General features: G+C 38.5%; 1 protein-coding gene across 5 annotated transcripts in view; it reads right to left on the reverse strand.

Moving 5' to 3' along the window:
• The window catches only part of PTPN4 (protein tyrosine phosphatase non-receptor type 4), a 225,799-nt gene that overhangs the window by 178,497 nt on the left and 23,490 nt on the right, over positions 1-23,812 (reverse strand). The window contains exon 1 of one of the 5 annotated variants that reach the window (XM_063631299.1): positions 20,817-20,894. The exons of the other annotated variants lie outside the window; for them this stretch is intronic. The gene's annotated coding sequence lies outside the window, so the exon portion shown is untranslated. Of the gene's footprint in view, positions 1-20,816; positions 20,895-23,812 lie in introns of those variants that run through there. 5 annotated transcript variants of the gene reach the window in all.

Raw genomic sequence — 23,812 nt, forward strand, 5'->3', positions numbered from 1 at the left:
CTGTGTCTTTGTTCTCATTGGTTTCAAAGAACATCTTTATTTCTACCTTAATTTTGTTATTTACCCAGTAGTCATTCAGAAGCAGGTTGTTCAGTTTCCATGTAGTTGAGTGGTTTTGTGTGAGTTTCTTAATCCTGAGTTCTAATTTGATCGTATTGTGGTCTGAGACACAATTTGTTGTGATTTCTGTTCTTTTACATTTGCTGAGGAGTGCTTTACTTCTAACTATGTGGCCAACTTTGGAATAAGTGCAATGTGGTGCTGAGAAGAATGTATATTCTATTGATTTGGGGTGGAGAGTTCTGTAGATGTCTATTAGGTCCGCTTGGTGCAGAGCTGAGTTCAATTCCTGGATATCCTTGCTAACGTTCTGTCTCGCTGATCTGTCTAATATTGACAGTGGGGTGTTAAAGTCTCCCATTATTATTGTGTGGGAGTCTAAGTCTCTTTGCAGGTCTCTAAGGACTTGCTTTATGAATCTGGGTGCTCCTGTATTGGGTGCATGTATATTTAGGATAGTTAGCTCTTCTTGTTGAATTGATCCCTTTACCATTATGTAATGGCCGTCTTTGTCTCTTTTGATCTTTGTTGGTTTAAAGTCTGTTTTATCAGAGACTAGGATTGCAACCCCTGCTTTTTTTTGCTTTCCATTTGCTTGTTAGATATTCCTCCATCCCTTTATTTTGAGCCTATGTGTGTCTCTGCACGTGAGATGGGTCTCCTGAATACAGCACACTGATGGGTCTTGACTCTTTATCCAATTTGCCAGTCTGTCTTTTAATTGGGGCATTTAGCCAATTTACATTTAAGGTTAATATTGTTATATGTGAATTTGATCCTGTCGTTATGATGTTAGCTGGTTATTTTGCCCATTAGTTGATGCAGTTTCTTCCTAGCATCGATGATCTTTACAATTTGGCATGTTTTTACAGTGGCGGGTACCAGTTGTTCCTTTCCATGTTTAGTGCTTCCTTCAGGAGCTCTTGTAAGCCAGGCCTGGTGGTGACAAAATCTCTCAGCATTTGTTTGTCTGTAAAGGATTTTATTTCTCCTTCACTTATGAAGCTTAGTTTTGCTGGATATGAAATTCTGGGGTAAAAGAGGACACAAACAAATGGTAGAACATTCCATGCTCATGGATAGGAAGAAGCAGTATCGTGAAAATGGCCATACTGCCCAAGGTAATTTACAGATTCAATGCCATCCCCATCAAGCTAACAATGATTTGCTTCGCAGAACTGGAAAAAACTACTTTAAAGTTCATATGGAACCAAAAAAGAGCCCACATTGCCAAGACAATCCTAAGCAAAAAGAACAAAGCTGGAGGCATCATTCTATCTGACTTCAAACTATACTACAAGGCTACAGTAACCAAAACAGCATGGTACTGGTACCAAAACAGAGAGATAGACCAATGGAACAGAACAGAGGCCTCAGAAATATCACCACACATCTACAACCATCTGATATTTGACAAACCTGACAAAAACAAGAAATGGCCTTATGGTTCTGGGAAAACTGGCTAGCCATATGTAGAAAGCTGAAACTGGATCCCTTCCTTACACCTTATACAAAAATTAATTCAAGATGGATTAAAGACTTAAATGTTAGACCTAAAACCATAAAAACCCTAGAAGAAAACCTAGGCAATACCATTCAGGACATAGGCATGGGCAAGGACTTCATAACTAAAACACCAAAAGCAATGGCAAAAACAAAACAAAATAGACAAATAAGATCCAATTAAACTAAAGAGCCTCTGCACAGCAAAAGAAACTACCATCAGAGTGAACAGGCAACCTACAGAATGGGAGAAAATTTTAGCAATCTATCTATCTACGAAGGGCTAATATCCAGAATCTACAAAGAACTTAAACAAATTTATAAGAAAAAAACAAACAATCCCATCAAAAAGTGGGCAAATGATATGAACAGACACTTCTCAAAAGAAGACATTTATGCAGCCAACAGACACATGAAAAAATGCTCATCATCACTGGTCATTAGAGAAATGCAAATCAAAACCACAATGAGATACCATCTCATGCCAGTTAGAATGGTGATCATTAAAAAGTCAGGAAGCAACAGATGCTGGAGAAGATGTGGAGAAATAGAACACTTTTAAACTGTTGGTGGGAGTGTAAACTAGTTCAACCATTGTGGAAGACAGTATGATGATTCCTCAAGGATCTAGAACCAGAAATACCACTTGACCCAAAGATCCCATTACTGGGTATATGCCCAAAGGATTATAAATCATGCTACTATAAAGACACATACACATGTATGTTTGTTGCAGCACTATTCACAATAGCAAAAACTTGGAACCAACCCAAACGTCCATCTATGATAGACTGGATTAAGAAAATATGGCACATATACACCATGGAATACTATGCAGCCATAAAAAGGGATGAGTTCATGTCCTTTGCAGGGACATGGATGAAACTGGAAACCATCATTCTGAGCAAACTATCGCAAGGACAGAAAACGAAACACCGCATATTCTCATTCACAGGTGGGAACTGAACAATGAGAACACTTGGACACAGGGCGGGGAACATCACACACGGGGGCCTGTCGTGGGGCGGAGGGCAGGAGGAGGGATAGTATTAGGAGAAATACCTAACGTAAATGACGAGTTAATGGGTGCAGCAAACCAACATGGCACATGTATACCTATGTAACAAACTTGCACGTTGTGCACGTGTACCCTAAAACTTAAAGTATAATTTTTAAAAAAAGTTAGCTGGGCATGGCAGCATGCACAGGTAGTCCTAGCTACTCAGGAGGCTGAGGTAGGAGGATCCCTTGAGCCCAGGAGTTCAAGGTAACAGTGAGCTATGATCATGCCACTGTACTCCAGTGTCAGAGACAGAGAGAAACCCTGTCTCTAAGAAACTAAAATGACAGTGACTGGTGGAGTGGGGTTGGGGATGGGGTACATGGCCCAGCTATAATGCTGTCTTCCAGAAACTCTCCTCACATATAACAATACAGGCAGGTAGAAAGTACAAGGATGGAAAGAGATGTATCATGGAGACATTAATCAACAGAAAGAAGAGTACCTATATTAGTATCAGATAAAGTTGACTTGGGAACAAATAAAATTCATAAGAACAGATTAGGCATTACATAACGATAAAATGGTCAAGCCACCAAGACATTACCAATCCTAAATGTGGATGTACCAACCAACAGAGCTGCAAAAATATATGAAGCAAAACTGTTGAACTGAAATAAAAAAAGATAAATCCCACAATTATAGGAGAGCTCAACTCCCCTTCTCAATAATTGATACAACTAGGTAAATTAGCAAGAATACAAGAGAACTTAACAACCAATAGGATCTAATCATGAATATTTATAGAACACTCTAGGAAAGACAACAGAATACTCATTATTTTTAAACATCCACTGAACATTTCAAAAGAGACCATATCCTGGGCTAAGAAACAAATCTAAATATTTAAATAATTGAAATTATGCAAAATGTATTCTGAGAACAATGGAATCAAACCAGAAATCAACAGAAAGACAACAGAAAAATCTCCAAACACGTAGAAACTAAACAAGTCTATGTAATCCACTGGACGAAGAGGAAATCTTAAGGAAAATCAAGATACACTGATTGAATAAAAATGAAAACACAACATATCAAAATTTGTGAGATATGATTTAAGCAGTGCTGACAGAAATCTACAGCAATATATGCATACAACAGAAAACAGGAAATGTCTCAAATCAGTAATCTAACCTCCCTCCTCAAGAACCTAGACAACGAGCTAAATGAACTCATAGCAAACAGAAGGAAGGAAATAACAAAGAACATGAATCAATGAAATTAAAGAAAATAAAAATAGAGAAAATCAATAGGGGAAAAAAGCTAGTTCTTTAAAGGATCAATAAACATAATAAACCTCTAGCAAGGCTAACAAAGAAGCAGAAAACACAAATTGCTAACATTGGGAATGAAACAGAGGACACCACCCAGACTTTGCAAACATTGAAATGGTAATACTACAAACCACTTACACACAAATCTGACATAAAAAGTACCAATTCCATGAAAGGCATAAACTGCCAAAATTCAGCCAATATGAAACAGAAAATTTAAACAGCCCTGTAACTATTTTGAAAATCGAATTCGTAATTCTAAAACTCCCCCAACAGAATATTCAAACACAGAGGGTTTCCTGGGAAAATCTACCTAACATTTAAAGAAAAACTAACACAATTTCTAGATGATCTCTTCCAGAAAGCAGAATAGAAAAGGATACTTCTCAAATCATTCTATGTAGCCAATTTTATCCTGATGGAAAAAGCAGACAAAAACATAAAGAAAGAAAACTACAAACCAATATTCCTCATGAATACAGACACAAAAACCCTTAATAAAATACAAGAAACCAGAATTCAGCAATATGTAAAAAGAATTACATACCATGTACCAAGGGGGTTTTATTTCAAAGGTGCAACAAGGTTCACCCAATATTTTAACAATCAATCAATATAATCCACCTTATTAACAGACTAAGGGAGAAAAATCACATGAACTTTTCAATCAATACAGAAAAGCATTTGACAAAATTCACCACCCATTCATAATAAAAAAATTCTTAGAAAACTAGAAATAAAGGGATCTTCTTCAACATAATAAAAAGCATCTACAAAAAAATCCACAGCTAACATCACACTTAATGGTTAAAGCCTGAATGCTTTCCCCTATAACCAGGAATAAGGCAAGGAAGGGTATCTGCTCTCACCACTCATATGCAACATAATGCTGGAAGTCCTAGCTTATGCTGTGAGGTTAAAAAAAGGAGGAGGGCTGGGCGCGGTGGCCGGTAATCCCAGCACTTTGGGAGGCTAAGGCAGGCGGATTACAAGGTCAGGAGATCGAGACCATCCTGGCTAACACGGTGAAACTCCATCTCTCCTAAAAATACAAAAAATTAGCTGAGTGTGGTGGTGGGTGCCTGTTGCAGTCCCAGCTACTTGGGAGACTGAGGCAGGAGAATCGCTTGAACCCAGGAGGCGGAAGTTGCAGTGAGCCAAGACTGCGCCACTGCACTCCAGCCTTGGTGACAGAGTAAGACTGTCTCAAAAAAAAAAAAAAAAAAAAAAAAAAAACGGAAAGAAAGAAAAAACAGAAAAAGAAAGAAATAGCATACAGGAATAAATTAAACATTTGCAGATGAAATAATGTTTACAAAGAAAATCCCAAGGAATCTACAAAAGCACTCCTAGAACTAACAAGTAAGTTCAGCAAGGTCACCCAATACATCAACATACAAAAATCAATTTTATCTGTACATGCTAGGAATAAATATGAGGAGTCAAACTTAAAATACAGTATCATTTGCAACTGCTAAACAAAAAACAAAATACTTAGGTGTAAATCTAACAAAACACATACAGAACTTCTATGCTAAAAACTACAAAATGCTGATAAAAAAATTAAAGAAAATCTAAATAAATGGAGAGACATAACTATGTTCACGGATTGGAACATTCAAACTAGTAAACATGTCAATTCTCTCCAAATAGGCATTCAGGTTTAATGTAATTTCTATCAAAATCCCAGTACTTTTTTGTAGATAATTTTATTTTAGATAATTTTATTCTAAAATTAATATGGAAGGCCAGGCATGGTGACTCACACCTGTAATCCCAGAATTTTGGGAGGCCTAGGCAGGCAGATCACTTGAGGACAGCAGTTCAAGACCAGCCTGGCCAACTTGGCGAAACCCCATCTCTACTAAAAATACAAAAATTAGCCAGGCGTGGTGGTACACGTTTGCCCAGATACTCAGGAGGCTAAGGCAGGAGAATCACTTGAACCCAGGAGGCAGAGCTTCAGTGAACCAAGATCGTGCCACTGCACTCCAGCTTGGGTGATAGAGCGAGACTCTGCCTCAAATTTAAAAAAAAAAATAAAAAATTAATATGGAAAGGCAAAGGAATCATTGTAGCAAAAACAATTTTGAAAAAGACTAAAGTGGGAGTAACTATACTCCCACTCCCAAAGAAAAATAAACTGGGAATCCCTCTCTCAGATTTTATGATTATGTACCTACATTATCAAGACTGTTGGTAACGACAGAAGAAGAGACACCGAGATCACTGGAACAAAATAGAATTACCACACAAGTACAGCCAATTGATTTTTAACAAAGGTACAAAAACAATTCAACAGAGATAGGATAGCCTTTTCAACAAACAGTGCTGAACCAGTCAGAAATCCATACACAAAATGAAAAATGAACCTCAACCTGAACCTCACACCTTATGCAAAAAATTACTCACTGACTCAGATTTAAATGTAAAACCTAAAACTGTAACTTTTAGAAGAAAACGTACAAGAAAATCTTAGGGACCTAGGTGAAGTGTTCTTAGATGTGACATCAAAAGCATGATTCATAAAAACAACAACAAAAAAGACAAATTAGATATGTCATCAAAATTTAAAACTTACAGACTGTAAAAAAAAGTCTGCAAAACATGTATCTGACAATGGACTAGTACTCAGAATATGTAATAAACTCTCAAAACTCAACAGTAAAAAAAAAAAAAAATCAAATAATCCAATTAGAAAATGGGCAAAAAAACATAAAAAGACATTTTACCGAACAGGATATTCAGGTGGCCATTAAGCACATGAAAGGATGATCAATATGAGCCATTTGGGAAATGTAAATTAAGACCATTATGAGATACCACGATATACCTATTTAACAGCCAAAATAAAAAATAGTGGCATTTTGGTAAAGATGCTGAGAAACTGGATCTCTGACAAAATCCTGAAACAAATACATACAATTCAAATATCTTACTATAAGTGGGAGGTAGAGGAATGTTAAAAATAATGATTGCATCCTCTTAGAATTAAAAGAACATATGAGAACAAAAGGCTCTTTAAAGCAATCTGGAGGAATGAAATCATTACGCATTTTTCCTTTAATAAGGTATTATCTCCCTTTTTCCCAAAAAGAATATATCGACTCACAATTTTTTTCTATTGTATCTTCTATACGTAACTTAAGAAAATGAAGAAAAATCTGTATAAAATTACTTTCATAATGGTCAAAGAACACATTTTTATTTTGCAAACTAGATCACTGGAGGAGTCTAAAGGTTTCTGTATGGTATTTTTCTTGACCAGAAAATAATTACATTAAAAGCATGATCAACTCCTGATTTTACGAAGTGAAGACACAGGAAAAGAGAACCAGCACTTGAAGCTAACCCACCTAGTCAGCTTTAACGTCTTTTCTGTCTTTTCCTTCTTTTCTGTTTCCTGTGTTTCTGGGGGAAATGTTTTGGAATTATAAACCCCACCATATTCTTTCAGTTCCAAGAAGAGTGAATTCTGGGGTGAAAAAAGTGCCTAAATTAGGCAAACTTTTAGAAAGGTGAGAATCTGTAAGCTCAATTATTTCAAATTTGCTGAGAGAGGTGGCAGACTTATAGCCAGATACAAAGGTAATTCTTCATACTCCCAACCTAAAGTATAATAACCAAATTACCATGTCTAGTATTTCCCTTTTAAATGGCCAACTTCAAAATGAAAAATCTGCCATTACTCACATGTCTTATTTCTATGGATTCTTAACAAGGGTTATCATTAACTGAAGTGTTTTTTATTTTTCAAATGTTCTACTAATTTGTTTGATAACTTTGGATTGGATAGTTTGTCAATAAAATATTTCCAATACTAAGAAGCAGTCATCATTGAAATAATCACTGTTTCTGTTTTATAACTTTTCGGCATTTCACTTATGGAGGTTAAAAATAGCTGTGACAAAAATTAGTATCAGTAGTTTGAACTTTGCTACTACAATCTCTACAGACCAATAGAGGAACATTAAGTCATCCTAGTTTCCAATTATCTGAAGCCGAAAAATAACATTCAAATGTTCCTAACAACTTCACCTGCCAAAACAACTATGAAAGATGACTGTATAGAGCTACATTTTGGTTATCTCCTGGGTTTTATAAGGTTTATTATTGGATCAGAGAGAAGCCGAGGAGGAGCCATCAAACAATACATCCGATAAGGCAATCATAACTATCAACAGTGTATTTTCCACCCTTCGGGTCCTGACAATCAGCACTCCTCCCAGCCTGCTTTTCTGCCTCATACTCCACTAGTTATGGCTGTGAATAAATTAGTATGACACTATAAGCTGAGTCTTTGAAAATGAATAAACAATAGTTAATAAAACAGTATATTTAGAGAACCTACCTGAATATGGTATTAATCTATCCAGATAAATATAGACCTAACGCTTAAGTGAACTGTCTAATCAGCTCTTGATTTTTCCATAAACTAACACAATATTTTTAGTTACCAAGGTATCAAATATATTCCCACTTCTTGCCACATCTACTTTTCATTTCACAACGCAGTAATTCTTAATTTCTGGAGAATTCACTACTTGAAAATTCTCTCTTTGGGAAAAAATATGCTAAATCTTTATGTTTTAAAAGAGGAAAGAAGATCAAATAAAATTATCTATCACATCTTTACTCTTCCATTTGAAAGGTGTTGCAGCTGGCCAGGCATGGTGGCTCATGCCTGTAATCCCAATACTTTGGGAGGCCAAGGTGGGTGGATCACCTGAGGTGCAGAGTTCAAGACCAGCCTGGCCAACATGGTGAAACCCTGTCTCTACTAAAAATACAAAAATTAGCCAGGCATGGTGGCGGGTGCCTGTCATCCCAGCTACCCGGTAGGCTGAGGCAGGAGAATCGCTTGAACCTGGAAGGCGGAGGTTGCAGTAAGCTGAGATTACGCCATTGCACTCCAGCCTGGGTGACAAGCGCAAAACTCCGTCTCAAAAAAAAAAAAAAAGATGTTGCAGTAAAATTGATATATATGTATAAACAGCTGCTGACAGTAGGAAAGAGCCCATTTCTTTTAAAAAAGGATTATAAATAATAATCTATAAAAAATGTTCATTCCTTTAAACATATTTAATGTACCTATAAAATCGTAAATATTCTAAAAGTTTGAAAATCAAGATAAATCTACTTTTATGTTCAAAAAATATGTAAAAAGTTATATACATTATGTTAAGTGAAAAGAGTTGAACATAAATGATGTTCGAACTATAAAAGATATGAATAAATACAGAAAAAGAAGCGCTTAGGCAAATGCACACCGTGATTGGTGAATTAAAATTCTGGGATACAATTTTTTCATATTTAAAATTACGTTAACGTTAATATAATCTATTTTGTTTAATAATGCATGCTGTTTCCGACTTTGTTTTAACTTCAAAGGTCAAATGGCAAAAACTTAGTTTATTTTTTCTATTACCATAAATAGAGATGGGGTTTAGGCCATAGAAGACAAATGACATGACCATATGCAGCAGCAGCAAGAAAGCACAAGAAAGATGGACTGAAGGTGGCAGAGAATGGAGGAAAGAGATCAGCTGGGTCTTCTTGACCTGATAAAGGACATCTACAGAAAACATATTTAACATCACACTTAATGGCAAAAAATTGAACACTTTTCATCTAATACCAGGAACAAAACAAAGATGTCCATCTACTTTTACCACTTCTAAAGCAACTCTGAAAAAGACAGACACCATAGGGGAGTAAATCTACCTGATTTCAAGACTTACTATAAAGCTAGCAAAACCAAGACACTGTCATACAGGCGTCAAGATAAGACAACAGATCAATGGAACAAAACAGTCCAGAATAATACCCCCATATATATGGACAATGTAACTTTGCCAAAGGTAAAAAGGGAATTCAGTGGAGAGTGGCTAATCTTTTCTTCATCACTCTTTCGATTTCATCAAAATTAAACTATCTGCTGTTCAAAAGGCACTGTTAAGAGAATGAAAAGACAACCCAGAGGCTGGGAAAAAGTTTGCAAAAGCACATAGGACTTGTATCCGAAATATAAAGAACTCTCAAAACTAAATGAAAAAAACCCAATTAAAAAAACAAGGAAAAGATGTGAACAAATACGTCACCAAAGAAGATATACGGATGGCAAATAACCATACAAAAAGATGCTCAACATCGTGAGACATTAGGCTCAGGCACATTAAAACCATGCGATATCACTACCTACCTATCAGAATGGCAAAACACACACACACAGACACACACACACACAACAGTGACAATGCCAAATGCTGGAAATGATCTAGAGAAAATACATCTCTCATTCATCACTGGTGGGAATATAAAACGTTACAACAATGCTGGAAAACAGTTTGGCACTTTCTCACAAAATTGAACATATTCCTGCTTTATGAGCATCCTTGCGTTCCTAGGTAACAAATGCATAGATCCATATAAAGATCTGTATATGAATGTTTTATTATATCCCCAAACTGGAAACAAGCATCTACTAATAGGTGAATTGGTTTATTCATATGTAATATTTATTAATTGACCTGTAGTATATCAATAAAATGGAATACAATAAAACAGAACTATTCATACATGCAACAACATAGACAAGTCTAAAAATAATTACAATGAGAAACAAATTAGACCAAAAAAAGAGTATATACTATATGATTTCATTTATATAAAATTCTACAAAACGCAAACAAAGCTATGGTGACAGACAGCAGACCAGCAGTTCCCTGGGGATGAGAGTCCAGTGCGGCGGGAGCTGTGGGAGAAGGGATTACATCAAGGCACAAAAAAACTTTCAGGAGTAATAGATATGTTCATTATTTTTATTGTAGTGGTGGTTTAATGGATGTATACCTATGTCAAAATGATGGTGGCAGCAGCGGGCCATCCGGAGCAGCCACTGCCATCACGCCAGCTGCAGTGGGGAGGCCAGAGCAGTGGCAGCAGGAGCAGCTATGGGAGCAGCAGTGGCGGCAGTGGGTCCCTTATGTCCTGCGTCCCTGAGGCAGCCACTGGCTCACCCCCGTCCTCGCATGGCCGGGTAGGACCCATTTCCAGGCCCAAAGCCTCGGCAATTATGCTCCCCACTGCATCTCAGGGGCCCGCAGGCACCCCAAAGAAGGTGCAGTCTGGACTCGCAAGGCTGGCCCCAAGTGTAGGGTTCATTTGTGCAGGGTTTGCCTGGCTGCAGTGCCACCTGCACCTTGCCCCCACGCCTCTCCCCGCCCCTGAGCCATTGTGATGGGGCCGGGCAAGTCCCCCACCAGTGAGGGAGCAGTGATGTTGGGCACAAAGGGGTGGGGATAGAGGGCCCCAAGGCAGAACTGGGCCCAGGGCGGTGCCTTGCTCCACAAAGCTGGTGGAAGCCAGGAGCAGGCAGAAGCCCTGCCCTCCCAGGCATGGATGTTGCTGCTAAAGTTACAGCTGTGGACCCAGGTATCTCTGCACTCTTGGGGGACCCAGGAAGGCCCCCCCTTGCCCTCACAAGCTCAGAGGTGTCTGCTCCCACTGCCTGGCCTCTCTCCCTGTTGTCAACGCCAGCTCCAACTGTGGAGCCAAGTTGAGGCCAAGCCTGAGTGCTGTCACAACCCAGCCAGGTATGCACACACCAGAGGCAGAAATGACATGCCAGCCCCCTGCCACCTTGGCCCCCTCTGGACTTTGGGTGCCAAAGAGCACAGGAGAAAGGCCAAGGGGGGGGTAAGGGCCGCTTAGCACTGGCCTGCAGGCGCCCCTTGGCACAAATAGCCTGGGCACCATGAACGGTGGCAGGAATCAGGCTCCTGGGTGGAAAAGGCCAGCCAGGTCCCTGGTAAAGCCCCACCTTCAAGCCACAGAGAGCCTGAAGCCTGGGGGCTGGGCTGCTGGTCCCATGGACCAGGGTGGGAACTTGTGGTACCTTTTCCAGTCCACCCATGGCCACCCATGGAGCAAGCAGCAAGAGCTTCCCTCTGAGGCCCATAAATCCCCAGACTCAGCCAGACACCAGGAGATGATGGGACAACCAATTGCAGAGAGGAGCTGCCCACCTTAGGGTCTCCTCTCTGCTCAGAGCTGAGGAGATGACAGGACAATCAGCAGCCAAGAGGAACTACCCTCTCCACTGAGAGCTGAAGAAACAATGGGATAGCCAGCTGCAAAGTGAAGCTACCCTCTCTGCTGAGAGCTGAACACTCATCTGGACACTCTGACTACAGAGAGGAGCTGCCCACTGCAGGTCTCCTCTGAGCTGTTCTGTCACTCAATAAAGCTCCTCTTTGTCTTGCTTACTCTCCACTTATCTGCATACCTCATTCTTCCTGGACACAGGACAAGAACTCAGGACACACTGAATGGAAGGCTTAAAAGAGCTGTAACACAAACAGGGCTGAAACACACCTCTTGCCCACCATGTTGCTACGGGCGACAAGAAGGACAGAAGAGAGGAAGAGAGCAATGCCGCAGCGATTCAGGGAGCCCAGACCTAGAAACTCTCCACGCCAGGGCTCTGGCACCCTCTTTAAGGCTCCGTGATTCCTGGCATCTCCAAGCTTCCTCATACCACATGCATTCCCCAGTGTCAGCCGTGGAAGCTGCTTATGGTATGCTTGATCCAGCAACAGCCTGGCACGGAGCCAGCACCCATGCCGACACCTGGAGCTGCATACCCTGCAACAGCCAGCATGCCTGGCTGTGCACAGTGGCTGGACCCCAGCTCCACACATACCTTGCTGCTCCACATCTGGCTCACCCTTGGCAGGTGTGGGATCTAGGTTGGTAGCGGGAGCCAAGGATAGCCTGCCACGCCAAGTGGATGGAACATGCCCAACAGGCCAGAACAAAACTCAGGCAAAGGCGCCACTGGCCACAGAGGTTTCCAGCTGGCTAAGCAATACCCCATGGATCCTATAACAAAAACATCAAGTACTATACTCTAAACATATGTCACTTATTATATGCTACTTTACCTCAATAAAGCTGTTAAAAAAAAAATCTGGCCAGGAACGGTGACTCAAACCTATAATACCAGCACTTTGGGAGGCCGAGGTGGGCAGATAGCTTGAGCCCAGGAGTTCAAGACCAGCCTGGACAACATGGCAAAACCCCATCTCTACAAAAAACAAAAAACAAAAGTTAGCTAGGCATAGTGGCATGCACCTGTAATCCCAGCTGAGATAGGAAGATCACTTGAACCCAGGAGTTCGAGGCTGCCATGAGCTATGATTAAGCCACTGCACTCCAACCTGGGTGAAGAGTGAGACTATCACCAAAAAAAAAAAACAAAACAAACAAACAAACAAAAACTAAAAATGGAACAAATAAACAAACTATATGGTCAAACCACCCAAGAAGCAAAATATACATGGATTTTTGACATTTGTTGCAGGAAGTCAGGGACCCCGAACGGAGGGACCTGTTGAAGCCATGGCAGAAGAACACAAATTGTGAAGATTTCATGGACATTTATTAGTTCCCCAAATTAAGACTTTTATAATTTCTTATGCCCATCTTTAATGCAGTCTCTAAACATAAACTGTGAAGATTTCATGGACCTTTATCACTTCCCCAATCAATGCTTATATAATTTCCTATGCCTGTCTTTACTTTAATCTCTTAATCCCATCATCTTCGTAAACTGAGGATGTATGTTGCCTCAGGACCCTGTGATGATTGCATTAACTACACAAATTGTTTGTAAAGCATGTGTGTTTGAACAATATGAAATCTCAGCACCTTGAAAAAAGAACAGGGTAACAGCGATGTTCAGGGGACAAGGGAGATAACCATTAGGTCTGACTGCCTGGGAGCCGGGCAGGACAGAGTCATATTTCTCTTATTGCTGAAAACGGGTAAGAGAAATATCACTGAATTCTTTCCCCAGTAAGGAATATTAATAATTGACAGCCCTGGGGAAAGAATGTATTCCCAGGGGGAGGCCTCTAAAATGGCCACCCTGGGAGTGTCTGCCATATGAAGTTGTAGGTAAGGATGAAACACGCCCTGGTCTCCTGCAGCATCCCCAGGCTTGCTAGGATTAGGAAATTCCAGTCTGGTGAATTCTAGTCAGACCAGTTCTCCACTCTTGAACCCTGTTTCCTGTTAAGATGTTTATCAATGACAACGTGTACACAGTGGGACATGAAACTTCATCAGCAATCCTAGTTTTGCCCTGGCCTTGTGACCTTGCCCTGCCCATTTGCCTTGTGATATTTTATTGCCTTTGAAGCATGTGATCTCTGTGACCCACACCCTATTCATACACTCCCTCCCCTTTGAAAATCGCTAATAAAAACTTGCTGGTTTTGCAGCTCAGGGGGCATCACAGAACCTACTGACATGTGATGTCTCCCCCAGACACCCAGCTTTAAAATTTCTCTCTTTTGTACTCTTTCCCTTTATTTCTCAGATCGGCTGACACTTACGGAAAGCAGAAAAGAACCTACATTGAAATATTGGGGGCTGGTTCCCCAATAGACATTCTGGTTCACAATCTCCTGGTTATCATGAAGATTAGTTTAACTTGGCAAAATTCATACTTTGGTAATTTTTCTTCATTATGTTAATAAAATGTAGCTTATTTCTTTCAGTGATGGTAAATATAAGTGCAAATTAAAAATTTTAATACTGGCTTTTAACCTCAGACATTGTGACAGTTCAGCTATGCACTGTTCTATAGATTACAGCCATAAAACCTGTTAATAAGAAAAGAACAGTGATAACCAGTTGTGTGTTTATGCTAGTTAGCCTCTCTCTGCCTCACTTGCTTCACTGAAATGGACAAATAATAACAGCACCAAACTCAAAGGGCTATTGTAGGTACCAGGAAATATAGGTACTACACTAAGCTAAAACACAAAATGACTAATCTTTAAGTGATCAATTTACCCTAAAGAATAATTTATATAAGTGGTTCTATACATTCTACCTCAAATACAAAAGAAACCACTTTATAATGTTTTCAATTTAAAAATCCTTTTGAAATAAAAGGACAGTTTAAAAATGACATCTCGATTTCCATAATCATAAATTGAACCTTCTACCACTGTCAATAGAAGAGCACAACAGCAGATTTGAACAGACAGAAGAATCAGTCAACTTGAGAACAAGTTAACTGAGAATATCCAGTCTCAAGAACAGAAAGAATAGACTGAAAAAAAAAAAAAAAAAAACCCACTAACAGAGCCTGAGACCTCAAAGACACTAACAAGCATACCAATACAGTCACAATAAAAGTCCGAGAAAGACAGTAGACAGAAAAGGGGGTTGACAGAATACTTGAAGAAATAATGGCACATACCTCCTCAAATTTGACTTAGAAAAATTAATCTACACATCCAAGAAACTTAATGACCTCCAATTAGGATAAACTCAAAGAGATTTATACCTAAACATACCACAGTCAAGTGGTCAAAAATCAAAGAGAAAGAAAACCTCCAGAGTAAAAAGAAAAGTAATGCATCACTTACAAATGATCCTCAATTACAGTACAAGGCAATATCTAGTCCGGAAGCATGAAGGTTAGAAGGTAGTAGGATGATACATTCAAAGTATTAATAGGAAATGGCTATCAAAAAGAATACCATATGTAGCAAAACAAAGCTTTAGAAAATGAGGAATAATTTTAAATATTCCCAGAGAAACAAAACCTAAAAGAATTTGTCACTAGCAATCTGTCCTAGAATAAAAAGTACCAGTTAAGAGTAATTAGATAGCCTAAGCATGGTGGCTCAGGCCTGTAATCCCAGCACTTTGGGAGGCCAAGGCGGGTAGATCACAAAGTCAAGAGATCGAGACCATCCTGGCCAACCAACACGGTGAAACCCCATCTCTACTAAAAATACGAAAAGTAGCTGGGCATAGTGGCACACGCCTGTAGTCCCAGCTACTCGGGAGGCTGAGGCAGAAGAATCGCTTGAACCTGGGAGGCAGAAGTTGCAATGAGCTGAGATTGCGCCACGGCACTCCAACCCGGACGACAGAGCAAGACTCTGTCTCAAAAAAAAAAAAAAAAAAGAGTAATTAGATAGCTAAATGTAAACAATGGTAGAAATACATTTTGTGTTTTTAACTCTTTTTCCTCCTATCTGATTTAAAATATAACTGCATAAAGCAATACAATGTTGATAGGCTTACAATATATAAAGATGCAATCTGTATGACAATAATACAAAGGAAGGGGAAAGGAGGATGTGCTACATAGGAGCAAAATTTCTGAATACTACTGAATTAAGTTGCAGTTCCCCCAATGAGATAGTTATAAGTAAATACCCAGGGCAATCACAAAGAAAAAATTTTCTCGAAAACATACAGTGAAATAAACCATAGAAATAAAATGACAAATTTAAAAATATCAACATACAACAACAAACAATAATAGATGAATAGAGAAACGACAGGGACCAAAGACATATAAAACATTTGCAAAATGGTGCTAGTTTGTCAGTAATTTCATTAAGTGTAAATGGACTAAACAGTCAAATCAAAAGGCAGAGATGAGCAGAATGGATTTTTAAAAACCTGCTCCAATTATATGCTCTCTACAAAAGCCATATTTCAGATTCTAAAACATAAAACAATATAAAAAAATATAAATATATACCCCAAAAAAAGTAACAACAGAGCTACCATACTTATACTAATTTCAGTCAAAATGAGATATTTATCCAAAAGTGCTACTAGATAGTAAGTTTTATTCTTATTGTGTAAGAACAAAAGGGCAGACAATTATAAACATATATGCAGCTAAAAACAATGTCCCAAAATATATCTAGCAAGAACTGACAGAATTGAAGGGAGAAATAGACAATTTGACAATAGTAGGAGACTTCAATACTTCGTTCTCAATAATGAATAAAATATGCAGAAAAATAAACAGAACATTTGAACAACATTATAAACCAACTAGATCTAACAAACATTTATAGAACACTATGACCAACAAAAAAATATATAGAATCTATTCAAGTGCACATGGTACATTCTCCAAAGTAGAATATATATTAGGGCCATAAAAAATCATCAGTAAATTTAAAAGGACTGAAATCATGCAAAGTATGTTATTCAACCACAATGGAATAAAATTAGAAATGAGTTAACAAGTGGCCAGGTGCAGTGGCTCACACCTGTAATCCCACCACTTTGAAAGGCCGAGGCAGGAGGATCACTTGAGGTCAGGAGTTCGAGACTAGCCTGGCCAACATAATGAAACCCAGTCTCTACTAAAAATACAAAAAAAAAAATTAGCTGGGCATGGTGGTATGCGCCTGTAATCCCAGCTACTCAGGAGGCTGAGGCAGGTGAATCACTTGAACCTGGGAGGCAGAGGTTGCAGTGAGCCCAGATCACACCACTGCACTCCAGCCTGGGTGACAGAGTGAGATTCTGTCTCAAAAAATAAAAAAAAAAAAGAAATTATCAATTATTAACAGGAAATTAGGAAAATTTACAAGAAAGTGAAAATTAACGCATTCATAAGTAATCAATGGTCAAAGTAAAACACAAGAGAAATCAGAAAATCTTCTGAGATGGATAAATGAAAACAAAAATAACAACATATCAAAATAGATGGGATGTAGAAATAAACCCCTGCATACACAACTCTTAGAAGAAAATATAGGAATAGAGCTTCATGGCACTGGATTTGGCAATAATTTCTTTATATGACACCAACAGCACGGGCAACAAAAGAAAAAACAGATAAATTGGACTTCATCAAAATTAAAACCATTTGTGTGTCAAAGGACACCATCAAGAAAGTGATTTTAAAAAACACAATACAGAAGAAAATATTTGCCAATCACATATCAGATGAACCTAATGTCTGGAATATATAAATAACTCCTATAACTCAACCAAAAACCAAACAATCCAATTTAAAAAGGACAAAGGACTTCAATAGGCATTTCTCCAAACAAGATAGACAAGTGGCCAATATACACATAAAAAGATGCTCAATATCACTAATCATTAGGAAAATGCATATTAAAACCACAATGAGATACCCACCTCACACTTAATTGGATGGTTACTACTTTAAAAAAGAAAAATAACAAATGTTGGCAAGGATAAGGAGAAACTGGAAGTACACTGTTGGTGGGAGTGTAAATGGTGCACCCACTGTGGAAAACAGTAGAGCTGTTCCTCAAAAAATGAAAAACAGAATTATCCTATGATTCAGCAATTTCACTTCTGGGTATATACCCAAAATAACTGAAAGCTGGGTCCCAAAGAGATATTTGTACACACATGTTCACAACAGCATTATTCACAATAACCAAAAGATGAAAACAAACCAAGTGTCCACTGAGGAGATAAGCAAAATATGGTATATCCACACGATGAAATGTTACTCAGCCTTTAAATAGGTAGGCAATTCTGACACATGCTACAATGCAGATGAACCTTGAGACATTATGCTAAGTCAAATATGCCAGTCAACAAAATGACAAATATTATATATAATTCCATTATATGAGGAACCTGGTATGTTCAAAATCACAGACGAAAAGTGGAATGGGGAATGGAGAGCTGTTTATTGGGTACAGAATTTCATACTTTAAAGATGAAAAGCATTCTGAAGATGGATGGTGGTGATGGCTCCACAGGAATGTGAATGTACCTACTACTACTGAACTGTACACTTAAAAATGGTTAAGATGGTAAATTTTAGTAAATTTTGTGCTATTCATATTTTACCTCGATTAAAAACAATTTTTAAAACATAACATTTTATGAAGTGATCTAAGTTTCTGTAATCAACAAATGTTTAGAGGTGTGTCATAAAGTTAATTAGTGAAAATACTGTATTTTTGAATTTTGTGAAATTTGTGGTATTAGCATCTCTTAATTTGTGATCTCTCTTATTCTAAATAAATACACTCAATTGGATTTCTTCCTCCATCATCTTTTTAAAAATACATTACCTATTTTCAAAAGTCCTGTCAAAATTTGCAAACAACAAATTAATCTGGAGAGAAAAAGAAAACCCTGTTTTCTTACGAACACATCAGTAAAACTACTGTAACAAAAGGGTAAATTTTTAAATAAACCAAAATAAACTTTAATTTTGTTTAATATGTCATATTTATTCCAAATAAAAGTTTATGTTGCATGAAGAGGCATAAAGATTTCAACACTTAATTTAATAATGCACTGCCCTACCCCTAGGGGCAACATTTCTATTTTTAAACTTCAGTGCCTAAAATGTCTAATACTAGCCTTTAATACCAGCAATTTCTTCTACTCACCACACATATTGGGCTTTAAAACTAGAAGTGGAAAACACATACACCAACTTAAGGACTCATACCTGATGCTTTCAACCAATTTTTATATATAGTGTGTAACGAGAGATTAACTTTATTTCTATAGATGAAGAAATAGAACTACATAGGTTCCACAATCCCCTCATTGTCACACTGCTAGAAAGTACAAGACCTAATGAGCCAGACACCAGAGGCTGCAATCATTCTACCATACCTTAAAGATTCATTTATTTATTTAATAAAATATGTATTAAGCATCCACTCTGTTCCAGGTACTACACTAAGTACTGACAACTTACTAGAGGTAATGTATTAGCTAAGGCAGTAGAAAATATTTGAAAACCAGTTTGGAATCTTTGAAGTATTACACACATAAAATGTTAGACCATACCACTTCTAATAGCAGTATCACTATTAGCAGTAATCATAATGTATAGATCTTGAATATTAATAATACTACTACTTAAACATTAAAGTGTCAAATAAAAGGAGCTTTACCTTCGTATTTCTCTTAGCACCTAGTACTGAGCTCTGTACTCAGCAGTATTCAAAAAGTATGTATTATATAGAAACATCAGTATCACTTTGGCCTCTGTTTCCCTCAATGTCCTTCCCCAACTGGGTTTCTGGAATACTAGCAGCCAGGTTTATTGCCCAGGCAGGATACTGGTAATCCCTTTGAGAAAACTAGCCATCAGCCCAGGAGAAGATTTGTAAATGCTAAAACCTATACGACAAAAACAGAACCACCATGCACACACATGCACATGTGTGCACCCACACACACCCACACACCCATTCACCAGTTTCCTATTAGTCTTTTGTTGTCTCTCCCATTGCCCCATATTATGTCTACTGCATAAAGGTATAATAAGGTGTCTTCCAAATGTATAGTAGTTAAATTAGAACTGTATTATAGTAAGTGCCCAACCTAAAGCCATGTAGGACCAGGTCGGTGGTGCCTCTCAGGTTGTATCTGTGGGGAAGGGCCGGTTTCTTCCATTTTTAATCTATCACAGGCTATGGCAGATTGTATTTTAACAAAAATGACAGCAACAATTTTCTACAATTTTGCCACTACACCAAGAGGTGGAGTCTATGTCCCTTCCACCATTAATGTGGGTAGACCTTTGTAGCTGCCTCAGTGAATAAGAGGATAGCAGAAATGACGCAGTGACTTCTGAGGCTTGGTCACAAAAGGAGATACAATTTTTACTGGCTTTGTCTGGGGATACTTATCCCCAGAATCCAGCCACCCATCTCCAAGGAAGCCAGGTCACATGTGGAAAGGAACTGAGATCCTCAGCCCTCAGCACTGGCAGAATCTCTGCTCAGAGCCAGCACCAATCTGCCAGATATGTGAGTGGAGCAACTTCAGTTGAGCCACTACAGCTGACTGCAATGAAAAGAGAAAAGTCTTCCTTGCCAAGTCCTGCCCAAATTACAGACTCATGAACAAAATTAATTACTGTTATTGTTTTAAATCATTACGTTCTGGGATGGTTTACAGCAGTAGGTAACTAGAACACAGACCAATACAGTATGTTTGCAAATACAATAAAAGTGACTAGAAAATAAAATTTTTTAAGACACAAAAAATATGTCATAATTTTTTATTATTAAGCAGAAGGTGAAGTATCCCTCAACTGTTATAAAATACTAATACTAAATACTCACTCTCATTTACTGTACTTATTTCCTCATAGGCCAGGGACTGGTAGTCAGTCCATCGACGATCTGTTGAGTAGCACTGTCCTAGGCTATATGAAAGGAGGAGAAGTGTAATTTGACTGAAGTGGCATTAAAACCACTAAATAGTAAGGAAAGAAAGGTGTTCGACTAAGCACGCATTTTTAAAACTTTGCAGTCTATTACACTAAATCAACACTGCTTGAGAGTAAAGGTATCCTGATTAAATACCATGAAGATGAATGGTTCAGTCTATCCACATGGGAGCACTTATACTGCAGAATCCTACACCTCTCTCTCTTTTACTTGGATTTCATACATACCATGAAAACTGATTCCTCTCTCCCTCTGTCTGTTTCTCATACACACCAGGAAAGCTCTGACTGCTCGCACGTGTGCACTCACTCTCTCACACATGTAGACACACACACACAAAGCAAACATAGCAAAATTTTAACAGCTCTTGATTCTCAGTGGTAAAGTATATGTGTTCATATATGCATCATTCTTTTAATTTTTCTGTGTTTGAAAGTTTTCATAATAAAGCTGAGAAAAATAAAAAACAAAAATTTCATGAAACAGGAATGATATACTATTTACACTAATAATCTATGGAAATGGAACCCAAAGTAATATACAATATGTAACAGTATATTTAACAACTCTACTATGCCATTAATATGACCTGAAACCAGTATATTACCAGTGAGTAAAGCATTTATATACCTCTTAGTCATTCAGCTTTTAAGGATAACCTATATCAGCATTTCTCTCACTTAAGTGTGCATCAGAATCACTTGAGGAGTTTTTGAAAAATATAGATTTTTGGGACCCAATTCCAGATTCTGAAAAAATAACACTTCAATAAGTCCCACAAGTGATATTAATGTGGCTGGTCCATATCAATATCTTTGAGAAACACGGATGTAGAGCAGTGGTTCTCAAACAGGGGCAAGTTTGTCCTCCAGGGAACACGTGGCAATGTATGGAAACATTTTTTGGTTCTCACAATTGAAGGGTAAAGTGCTACTGGCTCCAGTGCAGAGATGCCAGGGACGCCATTAGACATCATGGGTTGCACAGGACAATCATACAAATAATGATCTGGTCCAAAATGTCAATAGTGCTAAAGTTGAGAAACTCTAATCTACTGTTAACAAACAGTATAAGAGGAAGTTTAGAGGGGTTTCTTTTCCTCAATATCATAAAATGAGTAGAAGAAAAATGGAAAGGATGAGGAACCCAGACTGATACAACTAGAAACTTTGACTTATGCTGCTTTTAATGCCAGACACTCCTCCCTTCAAGAGTTAGAAGACTGACCAGGCATGGTGGCTCACGCCTGTAATCTCAGCACTTTGGGAGGCTGAGGCGGGCAGACTGCTTGAGGAGTTCGAGACCACCCTGGGCAATACAGCAAAACCCATCTCTACAAAAAAAAAAAAAAAAAAAAAAAAAAAATTAGCTGGGCGGCTGGGCGCAGTAGCTCACGCCTGTAATCCCAGCACTTTGGGAGGCCAAGGCGGGCAGATCACAAGGTCAGGAGATCAAGACCATCGTGGCTAACATGGTGAAACCCCGTCTCTACTAAAAAATACAAAAAATTTGCCGGGCATGGTGGCAGGCGCCTGTAGTCCCAGCTACTCAGGAGGCTGAGGCAGGAGAATGGCGTGAACCTGGGAGGTGGAGCTTGCAGTGAGCTGAGATCGCGCCACTGCACTCCAGCCTGGGTGACAGAGCAAGACTCTGTCTCAAAAAAAAAAAAAAAAAAAAAATTAGCTGGGCATGGTGGTGTGCACCTGTAGTCCCACCTACTTGGTGGTAGGCTGAGGCAGGAAGACTGCTTGAGCCCAGGAGACTCTGTCCCAAAAAAAAAAAAAAAAAAATTGGGAGTCTACATCACCTCTCTTGATTCTGGGGAAGACGGGGTGGGGGAAGAAGCTTGAGACTCGTAATTGCTTTGACCAACAGAGTATAGTAGATGTGATGCTATATGACTTCTAAGACTACATTAGAAAAGCCCTTTAGCTTCCATCTAGCTCCCTTGGAACACTCACTCTCAGGATGCTTCCCTTCAGAACCCAGCTTCTAACACGCTGTTAAGAAGCCCAAGCCATATGGAGAAACCATACATAAGTGCTCTGCTCAACAGTCCCAGCTGAGCCTATTCTTCAGTCATTAGACATATGAATAAGCAATCTGGGAAGTGGATCCTCCAGCTCCAAGTGTTCCAACCCCCAGCCATTGCCAATGAGCAAGCAGACACTGTGGAATAGAAAAGAGCTATCAGTCCTGTACCCTCTTTGAATTCCTCACTGAGAGATCCTGTAAATAATAAAATGGTGATTAACTTATGCTACTAAATGTTGGCATGGTTATGCAGCAACAATAACTTAAACATCTCACATTCTGTCACTTATTCTTAAAACAATGATAGTTCCTTATGTTAATCCACTCAGAAGGATTAAGTGGCTTGCCTATGGTTACGCAGTCAAAAGTAACAGAGTAGCACTTGAATCTAGATCTGTCTACTCTCAAAGATTTACACCATATCATAATGATTTCTATTTCTTCATGTTTACATTATTCTGATTGTTACTTTCAAAGTCAACCACAGAAGCATCTAAACTAATTGAAGGTATCATTGAAAAAGATACATTACTATTTGTAAGGTTTGCTAATCTTCAATCTGATCCACTGCACTCAGTACATTATTTCCTCAATCTCCACCTCAACACTTCCCCCAGAAAATTAAGGGGAAAAGAAGTCACAATCACACATACTGAGACCTTTGTTACAGTAAGGGCTCACAAATGAGAGAATAACCCTGCTCATGTATGTTGGTGACATTAATAGAAAAAGGATTACAGCTGGACAGAGAATCAATAGTTTTGTTGTTGTTTTACTTAGCATACCCTAGTTTTTCTAACCTCTCCCAATAGCTTCCTATGTTCCTAAATCAATGTACAAATGGAAAAATTTCC

The sequence above is a fragment of the Symphalangus syndactylus genome, chromosome 22, assembly GCF_028878055.3.
Source record: "Symphalangus syndactylus isolate Jambi chromosome 22, NHGRI_mSymSyn1-v2.1_pri, whole genome shotgun sequence".
Classification (NCBI taxonomy): domain Eukaryota; kingdom Metazoa; phylum Chordata; class Mammalia; order Primates; family Hylobatidae; genus Symphalangus; species Symphalangus syndactylus.